Source organism: Belonocnema kinseyi, chromosome 9 (assembly GCF_010883055.1).
Source record: "Belonocnema kinseyi isolate 2016_QV_RU_SX_M_011 chromosome 9, B_treatae_v1, whole genome shotgun sequence".
Taxonomy (NCBI): Eukaryota; Metazoa; Arthropoda; class Insecta; order Hymenoptera; family Cynipidae; genus Belonocnema; species Belonocnema kinseyi.
In genome coordinates this window covers 126,999,169-127,011,583 of record NC_046665.1, presented here as the reverse complement: position 1 = coordinate 127,011,583, position 12,415 = coordinate 126,999,169, and the positions used below count along the sequence as shown (strand labels likewise).

The following is a 12,415-nucleotide window of genomic DNA, read 5'->3' as shown; positions in this document are numbered from 1 at the left end:
ACCAAGAGTAATACATGGTTAGTGTTTTATGCTGAGAAGGTCACCATACCCTTCAGCAGCGTTGTGTTAGATGTGAGTTCGATTTTTTGAATGTTTTTTTCTTTTTTCGAGTGTTGTTTTATGGAATTTTGTAAATGTTATAACTCTGGTAAATTTTGGTTTAATCAAAAAAGTCATTGAGATAAATTGTTCGTCTTTTTGAATACTATAAATATCTGTACAGAAAATTTTTGAAACTTGGAAAAAATGTCCTCAAAAATTTTCAAAAAATTGTTATGATAATGTTGCAGGGCTTTAAACATTTTTTTTTTCTTCTCTTGACTTTTTTTTTATATCGTGCATTATTTGGCTTAAAATGTTGATTTTCATGTGTTTTTTGGAATTTTGTAAATGCTATAACTCCAGTAAATTTTGGTTTGATAAAAAAAGGTTTTTCGGATTCAAGGGTTCTCAAAAGGTGAATATTTTACCAAAACGTGGGGGTCAAGTTTTACACAAATCTAATACCTTTTCTGATGAGAATGCAACATGCCTAGTTTGTATTGCTCGTTTCAGAAAAACCTTCACAGAATTGTTAGTTCTATCTGGATAGGTTCCTAGCCCATTTCGTTTTGATACTTTTTTTATTAGTGTAACAAAATCAAAATGTAAATAAAACATTTACCTGCCGCACGGGCTCATTCTCGTGGCTCGCGGCGCATCGCGTTAAGTTTGAGCGCGTTTCGGGCACACTCCGTGCAGAAATTTCGAAAGGGCTCTAGTGGGCCCTGACTAGTTGTCCCTAGCTCCAGTCGGGCTCTAGCGGTGAAAACTAGCCGGGGCCCCATCTAGAACGTAACGCTGAGGCCACAAGTGCCCTACTAGATTTTCTAGTAGGCTTCTAGTGGGGTCAGCCCGCCTACAATTCAATTAAAGAGAAGGGCCTCTGCGGGACTCCTACAGGTTACTGCCACGCTACTGGCAGCCATTACATTTATCCGCTCATTATCATACGACTGTATATGATCCGAGTATCATTTCTATTTTCAAAAATTCTTAAACATTATATTACAAATAAAATTTCTAACGCTACGGGGCATCGAACCTACATATCTATACCAAAATCTATTGCCTAACAGTCGGGAGTCTTAACCATTGCGCTAAACCGACAAGTTGAAACTCGGTGAAACAGCCATCCTCATAACCTACAGCTTAGAAAAGCTAAAACACCAAATTGTAAACTATTTTTCTAATTATATATTTATTATTATACGACTTTATTTAAATGTAAAATATACAAACTTTTAATAAGAATATCAATGAAATCATTTTTAACTTAATAAAGCATGGAATTCTTCACTAGAACCTGACATGATGGGGGCCCGATCAGTTTTTTCTAAACTAGATATTCTGATAGGGGCCCCATCAGAATCCAACTTGAAATACGGGAAGATGGGAAAATTTCTGCACGGGACGGGTACGCTCTCGTGTTTCGCGTGCATTTCAACTAAATTTTTTTGAAATATCATAAATATTGTATTTAAAGAACCTGCGGTTTTGATGATTACATTATCATTGAGACATTCGCACTTAAGGCTGGATGATTAGGTGATAGAGATGGTTCACTTGAAAAATAGAACGATGTGGACAAAATTTAACTGCGTATAAGAAGTAAGTATATTTTTCTATATAATGTTAATAAAAAACATAATTTTTTTAAATTTACTAAATAGAGAAATTAAGTCGTCGGCTATGATTCCGTTTATTTATAGTTCAGTTCTAGGACAACTCTATAACTCTAATTAATAAATCTGGAAAATTTTCAATTTGTGTCCAAAAAAAAAATGTAATTACTTACGCATTAACTGAAAATAAAAATTTCACAATTTTGAAAGTGATCTACTTTTTTTAAGTTTTGTCTAATCAAAAATTTTAATTGAGATAGTTTTGAAATATATTTTATATCTGGTGCAAAATTTGATTGAATTTTCTTAATCTATCAGAAAAATATTTATTTCTATTTTTTAAAAATTTTCAAAATGCTGAAAAGTATATACAAAGATGATGAAAGGCTGACTCGAAGGGACAAATCCTTCGAAAGTTAGTGTTTACATCTGAGACGTCAGCTAACGTTACAATACATGATATTAAAGCTTTCAAATGCTGTTATTGTAATATATTGTCATACATATACAGTAATGTTATGGATGAAAGTTTGAGTTCTCATCTTACTTATAAAGGGTCACTTATCAGCTAGACGGGCTAAAGTGAGCTTAAGGAATAAAAATTAAAATACCGGCATTGTAGTGTGAAATTACAATGATTGAATGGCGTTCAGCGCGTCTTCTTTGAAATAGAAATATACGTATTGCAATTCCACCTCACAATATCGGTATTTTGGTTGTGCTTGGCACACATAACATTATACATTACATTAGCTGAAAAATTCACATAGGTTAAAATCTCTTAAAAGATAGATAAGGTTTAACGAAACTTGTCAATTACACTGTCATTATACAACACATTATTGTAGAAAAAAAGTATTATTTCATGGCTAATTTCAGGCATTAAGTAAGACTCAGGAAAAACAGTCTCGAGTGTTACTAAACTGAGACCGCTGGTGGGAACCCAGATTCATTTGATTAAAATTAAAAATAAAAGAATGACGTTCTTGTATTCAAAAAGAGGACATCTAAAAAATGATATCGTAAAAAAGTGATCTCTAGTTTTTACAGTAAAACAACTGCTAGGTACAGCTGCTGATACTGCTGCTGCTGCTGCTGCGAGTAGACCCGGACCCGCCCGCGCGACTGTGTAGGTGTTGAGAGAGGAGGTGGAGGTGGTGGTTGTCAGAGCGGCGTAAAGCCAGCGAGTATGCTGCAGTATGCATCCGACTGCGACCAACGATCGTGTCGCCGCAAAACTATAGTTATACACGTTCTTCATTTCATCGCGTGCTGCTAAAGTTGCAAATATAATATATTGCGCAGTAGGTGCGGAAAATATTTGTACAACATAATTGGATTATCGCAAGATGATGTATAGTCTTTGTAGCAAAGCAAAACCAAAAAGTTGAGGGCGCAGACAGGGTCAGTGAACGATCGTTCTGCCGGCCGTCCGCTATCGAGCGCCTGCGTATGAATGTATGTGTGATAAATTGAGTATACCTTTTTAAATTTTGTTATAATACCATCGTTATACCGACACCATACTGCATCAGTACGTATATATTCCCCCAATGGGATAATGACATTAATTGATGTACAAATGACTTCATCATAGACATTTTTTCGATGATTATACAACGAAAGAAATTGGGGTTAATGCTACTGCGCGCGCGGCGATAACGGATGAGATGTAAAAAGAAAAAAAATGTGAAAAGTCCGCGAGAGTTCGCTGACCGCTTGTAATACAGTGATTCAAAGTTAGTGCTCACATACGACTCACGTCCAAACACAGACACACATGCACGCTCATATGTGCCAACGTGACCATGTACATTTACATGCATATATAAGAAAAGTAGTTCGAGAGTGACTCTTCTATGTGTGCTTTTGATGCATTTTCATGTATTTGCATTAGATATGCATACATTGCGAGTGCCACTGGTACAATGGTTAGTCCATTTGTTAAAAGAATAATAATCTGCGAGGATAAAGAAAAATGCTGTGATCTTTGTCGCGCGATTGTGCCGGTCTACTCTCCTTTGTCGGTTCATCATACACTGCACCTCACCGCAGGCATGTATGCGCTGCGAGGTCACACCGCAGCAGAGCTCAAGGACATCCAAAAAAGCACTCGACCGTATAAAGATCCTGATTCTTGGTGTTTAGCTTATAGCAGTATGATTTAATAGACCTTTGGGTTATTGCTGCTGTACCACTGACAAGCGCTGAACTTTAAAAATGTGCTACAAAGTCCTACTAAAAAAAAAAACAAAAAAAAAAACGATGAGGTAAATGACACTTCAAACACATCATGGTCTGATAGCACGATTCCTTGTTGCCATAGTGGCAGCAAGCTGTAGCAGACTGTTATGATGCACGCGAAGATCACACATCAAGTTTGACCGGGTTACGAGCACGCACCGTATAGTATAACTTTCTCTGTTTTGTAAAGCGCGCGCGGTATACACTCTACGAGGAGTAAACTCGTAGTCCTCATCTTTATTCTCTGCATATCCGGTAAAAAGGTGCGTATTGAAATTGATTAAAATGATTTAAAACACTTAAAAATATATATATTTGTTTGGTTTAAAACTGTTATGAATTTGGCCGTCGAGTTTGGTCTAGATTGTCTTGCATCCACTTGAGTCAGAAAAAATTGTTCTGGATTGAAATGTTGACAATTGTGCCTCAAAAAAGGAATTCAATTTACTTCAACATTCTTCCTCACTTTACAACATTAAACATAATTAATTTGACTTCAGTTTCTAGCCTCTTCAATATAATTCAAATGTATTCATTCATTGGCTGATATCATCATAAGATTAAACATGATTTAAGTCAGACACAAGTAACTGAGATTCATATGAATTTAAATATTAACGGCAGAAATCGATATTCATTTGGATGCAAAATGTTGTGAATTTTATCATAATTGAAATCATTTTAATCTGTTTCAATACAACCCGTTTTTCCCGTGTAGAGGAATATGTACCAGACAGCTTTCTCTATATAAACTTTTTTGTCCGTCAAATATTGTCTTAAACCAATTTACTCATGAACTCATAATTCAAGTGAATTGTCCACACCCGGTAGGCAAAACATCTAAAAAACAGGGATTTTCTACCTCCTGTTTCAATCCTCGACTTTTACCTGTTTTCAAAATGAGGTCGACGTTGGAAATATCTGAAAAAAATGTCAGATATTTGTTCGACATTCCTTAATGCAGTACATTTTGGAAAATTCTAAAATATTCAATAATTTATTCTTTGCAGTAATTTATTCACAAATACTTTATCTTGAGAACAAATGAAGATTGGAAGCAGTTTAATGGCTCCACATGCGCAATTTTGTGATAAGAGTGCATTTCAATAATTAAATTCATGATAAAATCACGCTTACTTACGCAAGAAATATAATTTTGACTATTTCTTACTTCAATCAGTCTTGGCACATGGGAAACACAGCAGGACAAGTGGTACAAAAAAGTATTCTTTCGATGACAATAGTGACTTCAGAAGCAAGTGAACTCCATTCAACATACGCGATTTAAGAAAGCAGGGCCGTCGCAAATGCTTGGAGATCCATTCACAGAGTGGGTCCTCAGAAAGTCGAAACCAAATTGCGAATCTTTGAGTACAGCTGATTTAAAAATCATATTCTGTGTGTTTACATATTAGCGTATTAGGATCTTACAAAAATATAATTAATTTGTAATAGACACACATTCAGTTTGGCTACCCTCATTTCACACACACACACACACACGCGCGCGTGCGCGCCCGCGTATTTACTTCAAGTTCAAAAAAGTCTTCCCACCTGTTGGTACATTTTTATCAATTATTTTCAAAGTAATGACTCCTATTAAATTTACCCCTTCTTCAGGAAAAAATTGTTAACATCTTTGTAAGTAGGAGAAGAATTTATTCAAAAATTTGACAACTTTTCAGTTGAAAAAATGCAATAAAATAGAAAAGAAATCGACAATACTCGGGAATCGAAATCGGAATTACGACGAATTTTCAAAATTTTGAATTTGGTGTTCTGTAGAATTTGTTTTCTACTGTATTTCTATGCTGAAGAAAACCACGAATGCGTTAAGAATTTTTTTTCGAAAACAAGGGCAAAGTAAATATCTATTCTAAATTAATTATCCTTTTTTGAGATGCCAATACTCTAATTTTTCAAGTTATAGTGATTTCGAATTCCAGAATTTTTTATTTCTGACCCACCTTGATACATAACAATCTGTAAGCATTCAACATATGATTTTCCAAATTAGCTGTTTTCAAAGATTCGCAATTTGGTTTAGATTTTCTGCGGATCCGCTATGTAAATGGATCTTCAAGATTTTGCGACGGCCCTGCTTCCTTAAATCACGTATGTTGAATCGAGTTGACTTGCTTATGAATTCACTATGGACATCGTAAGAATACTTTTTTGTACCACTTATCCTGATGTGCCTCCCTCGCGCCAAGATTGATTAAAGTCAGAAAGAGTTCAAATTATATTTCTTAAGCGTGATTTTATCACGAATATTTAATTGTTAAATTGCACTTCCATCCCAAAACTGCGTATATGGAGCCATAAATAAATCCATGTAAAGAGTAAATTTTAACTATTTCGGTGCTTTCAAAATATTTTGAATTAAAGAATGTTGAACGAATATCTGAAATTATTTATATTATTCCTAACCTCGACCTATTTTTGAGAAAAGATAAACTTCGAGACTTGAAAAAGGAGGCCGAAAACCCCTGTTTTGAGATGTTGAAGGTGCTAAAGGTGTTGCAAAATTCACAAAAATTAATTAGGAATAAGGTGAACATATCGTTGAATTCGGAAGACTTTCAGCATTCAGATACTTTATATTAAACAATTCAGTGATTTTGTTCAGCGAGCTGCAATAAAAAAAAGTGAAGGGCGTCGGCTTTTGACCCCGACATTAATTATTAGTTTATGAGTAAGATTGTTTAAAACAATTAGTTACGCGACGAAGAATAATGCATGCCCTTGGTATTACCTGCAGTTTATTCCTTAGTTCGCGATTGTCACTATTTTTGGCGATTGTTGACCCGCGAATAAAAAACAAAAAATAAAATTGTACATGGAAAAAAAATTCTTGAGGCGAACGAGTGAATCGAGAATATATTAAACTCAAAGAAAGTGTACGCTTGGATTAGGTTAAACGTTTAGTTAGAAGAGTTAAACATTTAGTTACTTTATGTAAATTGTTCTCGTAAATCAGTAACTTAGACAAAATTTCTAAATTCGAGAGTTTATTATTTTCGACAGATTATGTATAATTGTATTTTATTTAGATTCGCGCACATTTTAAGTGGTAAAAAGCGTTTGGTTGTCCAAAGTAAATCTGAACTGTCACTGCTTCCGATTAGACCGACGTCATTTTATTTGGCTGCTCCCATAATGCACCAGCACTCTTCCGATATTTGCTTCAGACACCTATTCTTAATATCCCTATTATAGCTATATTTATTAGGGGTTTGACTATACGATATCTCTGGTATATGAAAAATGGTCAAGGATATTCATTTTCGCTGATCCAGTGATGTTTCTAAATTCCTTCGTTCGTTTGCAGCTAAATGTTTAGCTATAATACGGAATAATATCCCCGTCACAGCTCAATTTTTTAAAGATATCTATTTGAAGGGTTAAATTTTAACCGTACAATCGTATAATCGCACAATTGTACAAATTTCACACACACACACACACACACACACACACACACACACACACACACACACACACACACACACACACACACACACACACACACACACACACACACACACACACACACACACACACACACACACACACACTTCGGGTCCTAAGCAAATTGCAATGTAATAAATAATATAAAAATGATAAGCACCTTTAATTAGAACCTTATAAGAGAGCGTCCTTAAAGCACGGCTACAGTTCTCCTGTTATATAATTAAAGACGAGAATAAAATTGCCGTAAAATTAAAAAGGAAAGCATGCCTAGTGCGCGCGCGACCGGTGGTTCTCGTGCTATGTTCTCGGTCTTTGTATATTCCCCACACTTGTGCACATACTTTAGAAACTAAAGCTCAAAGCATCGACAACAGTAATTTGGTGATTGTGAATTCTCTTTTGTTAAAGCTCCTTCGGCTTTAACGAACACATTCTCATTACGTATCTCGTGCTTCGCACTCGAGTTTGTCCCTCAAATTGTACATTATTTCCATAAAAGTATATTATTACAATTCATTTGATCTTAAAACACACGTAGTTTCATTGACTCATTAAAAAAAAGGAATTTTTTATAAAAAAAAATTTGGTTATTAAACATTGTATTTCAGCTTCTGCCGTTTTTTCAAAAAGTGAATTTGCTCATTTCCAATGTTATTTTTACGATTAAAACGTTAAACATGTGATCTACACAGCAGCCTTACTGTGTCTTAACGTATAAATTTTATCCCTAACCTCAGTGACATAGGCTTTCTGAATTGAATTTTCTATCGCATCGTGTTCTACATTGCAGTTGTGGTGCCCTATTGCTTCATCTCCTCATAATTGACTAAAAGAGACTCAAAGCGTTTAGGGTGGTAAGTCTAGTTACAGCAACAGTCACCCGAAACTTTTAGTAATGAGGGTCACCAACCTTCAGAAACGTTGTGTAAGATGGGAATTTATATGGTCTCATTTTCCCATTCTCGGCCCTCCTTCAGGTGCAAAACCAAAAACTTATATATATATTTTTTGTTTTTGTTTGAAAACACATTTATATATATTTGAGAATCTTTGAAATGCTATGAAATTGTTGAATAAAAAAAGGTAATTGTTTATTTTTCATTATTTTTTATACTGTTAAAATTTGAAGTGTAGATTTTGAATTTTTATCCAAAATGGCTGGCCAAGCTGTTAATTCTTTCGAAAGTAATCTTGCTAAAAAACTAAAAATCTACAGACATACACCAATATCCACGAACAGACAGACATTTTTTGCTCGAGGTCCACATACTATTTTGTCCGACAGCAGAGTGAAAGTGAGTTTTCGCGTTTTCAAATATATAAAGCTGAAACCGTAATTTTGAAATGACTGATTAGCGGATCAGTATTAACTGAAAAAATGTGGCAACTAGGATTCTATGAGGATAAAAGAGGGGTTGGGGCAAATAAGGGGGCTCGGGGACCGATAGGGGAGTCTGGGGGGCGGAGCCCTTCTTTGTCGTGCCTCGAACGGTTTCTAACCTCCCCATCTTTACAAGCGTGGAATCGTTTGGTTTCGCTCCGCTGTCAGACAAAATTAATATATTAATTCAGTTTGTGGGTCCCAGAGCATAATGGCGTAAAAAATAAATATCGGAATTGCGTTTTATTGGCCGGAGGTAATTATTTTCAATGAATTCATGACTATAGATTATGACTTAGTTCGATTTGGAAGTAGACAAATTCATGTTTGGAATTTTTATTAAACCGAGTCCTTATTTTTGGCAGATCATTTCACGATTTAATAGAGCTTGAAAGTACTTTCTTGTTTTCTTTTAATTAAAAGAAAAAGTTATGTAATTCTTTGTGTGTAAACATTTTGATTTCTAGAGATGCGCCACTCCATTGGTAAGGAATTTTTTCGGGAGTGATGATGTTCCTTTTATGATTCGATAGAGCTAGATAATAGCTCAAAAACATTTTTACATTCTTATTCGTGAGAGTGTAATGTAGTCGCCCAAATTTTCTATCTCTTGTTTTTAACGAGTCAGCCTTTGATACACTTCTTGAGATTCCCAAAATGAAAGTCAGGTTCGTTAAGCAGATATTACTAACTAAAATTTAAAGCATTTTCAAAATTTAAAAATCGTTTTTCTTCAAATTTGAAAATTTGTTGTCAAAGTTTCTTATTGATGGATAGAAGACTTGAAAATTATCCAAATAATATTTTCCATTTCGATACTATTTCTTTACTAGATATCAAGTATATTTAGAAAATCTCTCAGTTAAGTTTTTCGATTCGACAAAAATTCAAAAACTTGGAGAATTTTCAAAAATTCAAAATTTTTTTTGTATGAGTTTTAGAAATTTTTGCCAAATTTGCTTGCACATGGCAAAAAGACTTGCAAATTATCTTCATGATATTTTTAAATACGATAAAAATTAAAAAAGTGAATCCGAGTTTTCGCACTTAGGTCCTTATGCCCGAACTCTTCAGTTCCTCATTTATGTATTATAATTAAATACTTATAATTATGTATAATATAGATGCATGACCGTCCACGAAAATTAAGACCCAACGTGGAAAAAATCGATTTTTAGTTTTTTATACCAATTGATAATTTTTTATTTGTTCTTCCATAAAAAATATTATTCATATATATTGAAATTCGAATTGCTATTAAGCCTTAGGTCTCTTTCTTCGTGGAATTTCTTTATCTTGGTTATCATATTTTACATAGAAAAACATGATTTTATACGTGAAAGACAAACAAACCGATCAATTTCATCAAACACTTTGACTGCATGGTACGAGCAAATTCTAGATAATATCATATTATGTCAGCTGTATTTTCCTAGACTATTGATTATTATCTAGAATTTGTTTGTGTCATGCAATTCACGTGTTTGATCAAATTTATAGTTTTGTTAATGATTTTTGAATGGAATCCACCCTCTCTGTGCAAAATTGAAAACGCACTGAAGAGAAAAGAGTATTCTTCGCAGCCAGTGCAGGTGTGGTGCATCATTGTAGCTTCTTACCAGATATTTTCTTTTTCTTTTAAAAAAACATATACGAGCGACTCTTGCCGCAGCGAAACCCCTTCCGGGGTAGAGGATACTTTACAAAGTGCCTTTTTAAAACGTTAAGGACATGTGACACAGACAAATACCTATATTGCCGACCTCACTTCATCAGTTCACTGAATATTTTTTTGTACCTGAGAACTTTTTTGTAAATAAGATATCGAGCTGAAACTTGGGAAAATGTATTTGAGTACAATAAAGTGCGTGTAGATACTTTCTTTGGGTAGGAACTTCACCAAAAATTATTTAATCTTTTTTCTGAACCTCGACAACATTTTTTGAACGTTCGAACTCTTTTTATACATAAAATATCGCTCTCAAACTTTGAAAAATGCAAAAGCAGAAAGAAAACTGCATTGAAGTACAAAGTTTAATCACAGAAAAAAACAGAAGATAAACTTTACATCGATTTCCGACGAAAGATTCTCGGCAACAAAAATTAACTCCTTGATTGCTATCTGATACATTTTCTAAAGTGTCAGCTTGATATTTTAATTACAAAAAAAGTTCTTAGGTTCCAAAAGTATTCAGTAAACTGATAAAGTGAGGTCGGTGATACAGGTATTTGGCTGAGTCACATGCCCTTAAGGGCATGTGATACTTCGTCCTGTGGTCAATCGGGTACAGTTCCCCTGGTTTTTTTCCCACAGAAATGAAAATGTTTATAAACTGAATTCGGAGATGCTATAAAATATTATAACGGACGTCCCCAGATTCTTTTTTCAGTGATAGTAACACAACATTTTAATGTACTAAATAAAAATTATATGCATGTGCATTAATTTGAGGTTAGAGTCATTTTTCAACTCTATCGTTCCAATAATTTGGAAATTATTTATGAAATAAAATTTTTTGATTGCCTACAAGCAAGGTTAGTTCCCGGACATTAGTTACTATGTTTATTTGTGCGTCTAAAGTTTTCGACCAACAATATTGTGTAGTTAAGAACTAACGCTCGGGAGAATTGTAACACACATAACTTTGAAATATACACACGTTTTAAGCAGAATCACATTTTTTTGGACTTAATCCATACACAAATTGTGCAGGGACGTCTGTTAACATGTTCGCTATCATTTCCCAAAATTTTAAGACAAATGTCGACGTTTTGACAGTGGCCTTTGGTACATTTGTTTAGTGTCCCAAACTCAAGGCCGAGTTCGTTAGCCAGTCATTTTGGATAAAAATTCCAAATTGGGCACATTTTGAATATTTTTGAGACCACTTTTTTCAAAATTCCAAAATTCTCGGCACGGTTATTCATAGTATTCAAAAAGTCGAATAATTTATCCTTATGACTTTTTAAAAAAAAATCAAAAATGACCAGACTTATAGCATATACAAAATTCCACAAAACACAAAAAATGAACAGTTGAAGCCAAATAACGCACTATATGAAAAAAGTAAAGAAAAAAAATGTTGCTTTATGAATGTCCTACAAGATTATCATAACAACTTTTTGAATTTTCTTGATAACTCCAAAATTCAAATTTTTACAGTACACAAAATAATGAAAAATCGAAAAATTTGATTTTTCGGCCAAACTATGCAAAATACGGTAAAAGATGAATTAACAGAAATTGTGCATTTGAAAAAGATATACAAAATTGTCATCAACCACTTTTTGATAGGATGCGTAGTTTTGGCTTTAATCATGAAAAACGTCATTAACAGTAAAAAAATGTGTCCGCTGCGTGGGCACATTCTTATCACAACTTTTGTCTTTTAATTTATTTTTCGTTTCGTGTGTGGGGTTTCAAAAAAATTAACTTTTCATGTTTCTGATCATTCTGATTTCATGTTTCTTGAAAATTTAGACACGTGTAGATTAAGGGCTCGGGGAGGGGCACAGGTTATAATGATATAAAATCAGTTGACGTAATCCGTATGATGCTTATGAAAATGCACAGTTTTTGTTAATCGGCACCAAATTTTGTACATGTATTCTTTGGACACCCATCTAGGTATTAAGGGTATGGGGGGGGGGG

At 34.1% G+C, this 12,415-nt stretch overlaps 1 protein-coding gene across 10 annotated transcripts in view; it reads left to right on the top strand.

Annotated features, from left to right (window-relative positions):
- The first annotated feature begins 2,884 nt into the window (after positions 1–2,884).
- The window catches only part of LOC117180032 (ABC transporter G family member 27), a 47,759-nt gene continuing 38,228 nt past the window's right edge, over positions 2,885–12,415 (top strand). For 5 of the 10 annotated variants that reach the window (XM_033372320.1, XM_033372328.1, XM_033372327.1 and 2 more), the window contains exon 1: positions 2,885–3,122. The gene's annotated coding sequence lies outside the window, so the exon portion shown is untranslated. Of the gene's footprint in view, positions 3,123–3,429; positions 3,596–4,020; positions 4,172–12,415 lie in introns of those variants that run through there. The other 5 variants (XM_033372321.1, XM_033372319.1, XM_033372322.1 and 2 more) reach the window with 5 other exon arrangements.